Source organism: Salvelinus namaycush, chromosome 29 (assembly GCF_016432855.1).
Source record: "Salvelinus namaycush isolate Seneca chromosome 29, SaNama_1.0, whole genome shotgun sequence".
NCBI classification, from domain to species: Eukaryota; Metazoa; Chordata; class Actinopteri; order Salmoniformes; family Salmonidae; genus Salvelinus; species Salvelinus namaycush.
In genome coordinates, this window is record NC_052335.1 from 24,424,678 (window position 1) to 24,431,434 (window position 6,757).

Below are 6,757 nucleotides of genomic sequence, written 5' to 3' on the forward strand. Positions count from 1 at the left end.
TGTTCACCAGACGTGCTACCTGTCCGAGACCTGCTGTTTTCAACTCTCTAGAGACAACAGGAGCGGTACTCTGAAAGCACAGCTATGAACATTTGAACATCTTGGCCATGTTCTGTTATAATCTCCACCCGGCACAGCCAGAAGAGGACTGGCCAACCCTCATAGCCTGGTTCCTCTCTAGGTTTCTTCCTAGGTTCTGACCATTCTAGGGAGTTTTTCCTAGCCACCGTGCTTCCTTACCTACATTGCTTGCTGTTTGGGGTTTTAGGCTGGGTTTCTGTACAGCACTTTGAGATATCAGCTGATGTACGAAGGGCTTTATAAATAAATTTGACTTGATACTGCATATATTATCAGTTTTGGGGGGGTGGTAAATGTATTTATCTGTTGTTGTGAATCTGTCTAAAACCACTAAATAATACAAATATTACATAGAAAAATCCTGGTTCACACCTACCAAGCTACTCACAACTCTGGACCCAAGTACCTGTCTGGACTCATCCTACCCTCCTGTCCCACACGCACCCTTCACTCCTCCAGGTCCATCTCCATTCAGCTGCCCCACAGCAGACCCCCCTTAACTCCTCCAGGTCCATCTCCCTTCAGCAGCCCCACAGCAGACCCCCCTTAACTCCTCCAGGTTCCCCTTCACCAGCTCCACACGCACCCTTCACTCCTCTAGGTCCCCTTTCACCAGCTCCACACGCGCCCTTCACTCCTCCAGGTCCATCTCCATTCAGCTGCCCCACAGCAGACCCCCCTTAACTCCTCCAGGTCCATCTCCCTTCAGCAGCCCCACAGCAGACTACCCTTCACTCCTCCAGGTTCCCCTTCACCAGTTCCACACGCACCCTTCACTCTCCTAGGTCCCCCTTCACCAGCTCCACACGCACCCTTCACTCCTCTAGGTTCCCTTCCACCAGCTCCACACACACCCTTCACCCCTCCAGGTCCCTCTCTTCAGCAGCCCCACAGCAGACCATCCAACCACTCCTCCAGGTCCGTCTCCCTTCAGCAGCTCCACAGCAAACAAAAAATTATGGGTGACAGGGCTTTCAGTTGCGCACCTCCTCAGCTGTGGAACACACTTCCAGTCACTGTCAGGGCTCTGGCCTCATTTAAGAAACAGCTAAAACAACTAATAATTATGTTTTCCTGTTCACCAGATCTGACAACTCCTGTATATAGCTTTGATTGTTGTCTGCTTACAATGTTTTGTGTTTTGGATTGTTTTTATTATTACATTTTTTATTTTCTTCAACGTCTTGGCTGTGAGAAAAGCACTTTAAAAATGAAATGAATTATAAATATTATAATAATTATGACTATATCTTAAATTGAGCTTTTTTCTGGATTTCAGATGACAAACTCAGCCTACACTTACTTGCTATGGTCAGGCTATGTACACGACACGTACATTATAACTCAGTAAAGTGCACTGTCTCATCCGAACCTTTCATAATGTTATTTTAACCAAGTGGAAACAAAGTTTCAAATACTTCCATGACACTCTTATCCAGAGCAACTAGGGTGAAGTGCCTTGCTCAAGGACACATGAACAGAATTTTCACCTAGTCGGCTTGGGGATTCAAACCAGCGACCTTTCGGTTACTGGCCCAAAGCTCTTAACCTCTAGGCTACCACCTACTTCTGGGTATATCTTTCCATTAGATGAAAGCCATGACTAGTGTATGCATCGCCTTAGTTTTAGAACCCCATATACAAGGGTGAAATGTTCCATCTGGTTGACTGGTCCTATCTGGCCGACTGGACCGACTGGCTGGCCGACTGGTACTATCTGGCTGGATGACTGGACCCATTTTGGACCTATCTGGCAAGCAGACCAGTCAAATCAAAGCAAATGTTATTGGTCACATACACATGGTTAGCAGATGTTAATGTGAGTGTAGCGAAATGCTTGTGCTTCTAGTTCCGACCATGCAGTAATATCTAACAATCTAACCTTTACAAGTGTAAAGGAATGAATAGGAATATGTACATATAAATATATGGATGAGCGATGGCCGAACGGCATAGGCAAGATGCAGTAGATGGTACACAGTACAGTATATACATATGAGATGAGTAATGTAGGGTATGTAAACAATACATAAAGTGGCATTGTTTAAAGTGACTAGTGATACATTTATTACATCCAATTTGTAATTATTAAGTGGCTAGAGATTTGAGTCAGTATGTTGGCAGCAGCCACTCAATGTTAGTGATGGCTGTTTAACAGTCTGATGGCCTTGAGATAGAAGCTGTTTGTCAGTCTCTCGGTCCCAGCTTTGATGCACCTGTACTGACCTCACCTTCTGAATGATAGCAGGGTGAACAGGCAGTGGCTCGGGTGGTTGTTGTCTTTGATGATCTTTATGGCCTTCCTGTGACATTGGGTAGTGTAGGTGTCCTGGAGGGCAGGTAGTTTGCCCCCGGTGATGCGTTGTGCAGACCTCACTACCCTCTGGAGAGCCTTACGGTTGTGGGCGGAGCAGTTGCCGTACCAGGCGGTGATACAGCCCGACAGGATGCTCTTGATTGTGCATCTGTAAAAGTGTGTGAGTGTTTTTGGTGACAAGCCAAATTTCTTCAGCCTCCTGAGGTTGAAGAGGCACTGTTGCGCCTCTTCAGCCTCCTGAGGTTGAGGAGGCGCTGTTGCGCCTTCATCACCACGCTGTCTGTGTGGGTGGACCATTTCAGTTTGTCAGTGATGTGTACGTCGAGGAACTTAAAACTTTCCACCTTCTCCACTACTGTCCCGTCGATGTGGATAGGGGGTGCTCCCTCTGCTGTTTCCAAGATCATCTCCTTTGTTTTGTTGACGTTGAGTGTGAGGTTATTTTCCTGACACCACACTCCGAGGGCCCTCACCTCTTCCCTGTAGGCCGTCTCGTCGTTGTTGGTAATCAAGCCTACCACTGTAGTGTCGTCTGCAAACTTGATGATTGAGTTGGAGGCGTGCATGGCCATGCAGACATGGGTGAACAGGGAGTACAGGAGAGGGCTAACTAAGAACGCACCTTTGTGGGGCCCCAGTGTTGAGGATCAGCGGGGTGGAGATGTTGTTTCCTACCCTCACCACCTGGGGGCGTCCAGTCAGAAAGTCCAGGACCCAGTTGCACAGGGCGAGGTCGAGACCACGGGTCTCGAGCTTAATGACAAGTTTGGAAGATACTATGGTGTTAAATGCTGAGCTGTAGTCGATGAACAGCATTCTTACATAGGTATTCCTCTTGTCCAGATGGGTTAGGGCAGTGTGCAGTGTGATTGCGTCATCAGTGGACCTATTGGGGCGGTAAGGAAATTGGAGTGGGTCTAGGGTGTCAGGTAGGATGGAGGTAATATGATCCTTGACTAGTCTCTCAAAGCACTTCATGATGACATAAGTGAGTGCTACGGGGCGATAGTCATTTTGCTCAGTTACCTTAGCTTACTTGGGAACAGCAACAATGGTGACCCTCTTGAAGCATGTGGGAACAGCAGACTGGGATAGGGATTGATTGAATATGTCCGTAAACACACCAGCCAGCTGGTCTGCGCATGCTCTGAGGACGCGGCTTGGGATGCCGTCTGGGCCGGCAGCCTTGCAAGGGTTAACACATTTAAATGTTTTACTCACGTTGGCTGCGGTGAAGGAGAACCCGCAGGTTTTGGTAGCGGGCCGTGTCGGTGGCAATGTATTGTCCTCAAAGCAAGCAAAGAAGCTGTTTAGTTTGTCTGGGAGCAAGACATCGGGGTCCGCGATGGGGCAGGTTTTATTTTTGTAGTTCGTGATTGACTGTAGACCCTGCCACATACCTCTCGTGTCTGAGCCGTTGAATTGCGACTCTACTTTGTCTCTATACTGACACTTAGCTTGTTTGATTGCCTTGCGGAGGGAATAGCTACACTGTTTGTAGTCGGTTATGTTTCCAGTCGCATTGCCCTGATTAAAAGCAATGGTTCGCGCTTTCAGTTTTGCGCGAATGCTGCCATCAGTCCATGGTTTCTGGTTGGGGAAGGTTTTAATAGTCGCCGTGGGTACAACATCACCGATGCACTTGCTAATAAACTCGCTCACCGAATCAGCGTATACATCAATGTTGTTGTTCAACGCTATCCGGAACATATCCCAGTCCACGTGATCGAAGCAATCTCGAAGTGTGGAATCAGATTGGTCGGACCAGCGTTGTACAGACCTGAGCACGGGCATTTCCTGTTTTAGTTTCTGTCTATAGGCTGGGAGCAACAAAATGAAGTCGTGGTCAGATTTGCCGAAATGAGGGCGAGGGAGGGCTTTGTATGCGTTGCAGAAGTTAGAGTAACGATGATCCAGAATATTGCCAGCCCTGGTCGCACATTCGATATGCTGATAAAATTTAGGGAGCCTTGTTTTCAGACTAGCCTTGTTAAAATCCCCAGCTACAATAAATGCAGCCTTGGGATATGTGATTTCCAGTTTACATAGAGTCCAATGAAGGTCTTTCAGCGCCGTCGAAGAAAATTATTTTGGTAGATAATGCGGCTGGCATTTGATTGCAAGGAATTCTAGGTCAGGTGAACAAAAGGACTTGAGTTCCTGTATGTTGTTATGATCACACCAGGACTCGTTAATCATAAGGCATACACCCCCGCCCTTCTTCTTACCAGAGAGATGTTTGTTTCTGTCGGCACGATGCGTGAAGAAACCAGGTGGCTGTACCGACTCTGATAACGTATCCCGAGTGAGCCATGTTTCCGTGAAGCAGAGAATGTTGCAATCTCTGATGTCTCTCTGTAAGGCAACCCTTGCTCGGATTTCGTCTACCTTGTTGTCAAGAGACTGGACATTGGCAAGTAGTATACTCGGGAGCGGTGGACGATGTGCGATGTGACCTAGCTATCTGGCCGGTTGGTAGCTGGTCCTATCTGGCCGGCCGGGCCGACTTGGGGAATAGTTAAAGGAGAGAGGAGGGGAGATGAATGAGCCAATTGGAAGCTGGGGATGATTAGGTGTGCCATGATGGTATGAGGGCCAGATTGGGAATTTAGCCAGGACCGGTCGGCCGGCCAGACAGCTAGGTCCGGCCTGCCAGATAGGTAGGTCCGGCAGGCCGGCCAGACAGGTAGGTCAGGCCGGCACACTGACCATATCACTAGGTCCAAACAACCGGGAAGATAGCTAGGTCAGGCATAGCTACCTGGCCAGCCGGACACCTAGAATAGCAGATAACGGGCTGGCCAGATAGTTATGTTCGGCCAGTTGGTCAGACAGCTAGGTCTGGGTGGACCTATCTAGCCGGAAGCCCAGCCAGACCTACCTATTTGGCAGGCCGACTGGACCAATCTGTCAGGCCGACTGTTACTATCTGGGCGGCTGACTGGTCCTTATCTGGCCAGTCGACTAGTAGCATCTGACTGGCCGACTGGTACCATCTGGCCAACCGACTGGTACCATCTGGCCAACCGACTGGTACCATCTGACCGGCCGACTGGTACCATCTGACCGGCCGACTGGTACCATCTGACCGGCCGACTGGTGGCATCTGGCCGGCCGACTGGTGGCATCTGGCCAGCCGACTGGTGGCATCTGGCCAGCCGACTGGTGGCATCTGGCCAGCCGACTGGTGGCATCTGGCCAGCCGACTGGTGGCATCTGGCCAGCCGACTGGTAGCATCTGGCCAGCCGACTGGTAGCATCTGGCCACCCGACTGGTAGCATCTGGCCACCCGACTGGACCAATCTGGAAGACAGACTGGTCCTATCTGGCCGACAGGGCCCATCTAGCGGTCCCATCCGGCCTGCCAACAGGACCTATCTGGCCAGCCGACTGATCCTGTCTGGCCGGATAGCCAGGACCGGTAGGACGACCAGATAGCTAGGTCCAGCCTGCCAGATACGTACGTCCAGGCCGGCCAGACAGCTAGGTCGGGCCGGCACACAGACCATATCGCTAGGTCCGGACGACCAGCAAGATAGCTAGGTCCGGCATACCAATCTGACCAGCTGGACACCTAGGATAGCGGATAACTGGTTGGTTAGCTAAAACCGGCCGTTTGTCTGTCTGGCAGGCCTGACCTAGGTGTCTGGCAGGCCGGACCTTTCTATATATATATATACACACACACAATTGAAGTTGAAAGTCATTAAAGACATTAAAACTAGTTTTTCAACAACTCCACTAATTTCTTGTTAACAAACTATAGTTTTGGCAAGTCGGTTAGGACATCTACTTCATGCATGACACAAGTAATTTTCCAACAATTGTTTACAGATAGATTATTTCGCTTCTAATTCACGGTATCACAATTCCAGTGGGTCAGAAGTTTACATACACTAAGTTGACTGTGCCTTTAAACAGCTTGGAAAGTTCCAGAAAATGATGTCATGGCTTTAGAAGCTTCTGATAGGCTAATTGACATAATTTGAGTCAATTGGAGGTGTACCTGTGGATGTATTTCAAGGCCTACCTTCAAACTCAGTGCCTCTTTGCTTGACATGGGAAAATCAAAAGAAATCAGCCAAGACTTCAGAAAAAAAAATTGTAGACCTCCACAAGTCTGGTTCATCCTTGGGAGCAATTTTCAAACGCCTGAAGGTACCATGTTCATCTGTACAAACAATAGTACGCAAGTATAAACACCATGGGACCACACAGCCATCATACCGCTCAGGAAGGAGACACGTTCTGTATCCTAGAGATGAACGTACTTTGATGTGAAAAGTGCAAATCAATCCCAGAACAACAGCAAAGGACCTTGTGAAGATGCTGGAGGAAACAGGTACAAAATTATCTAT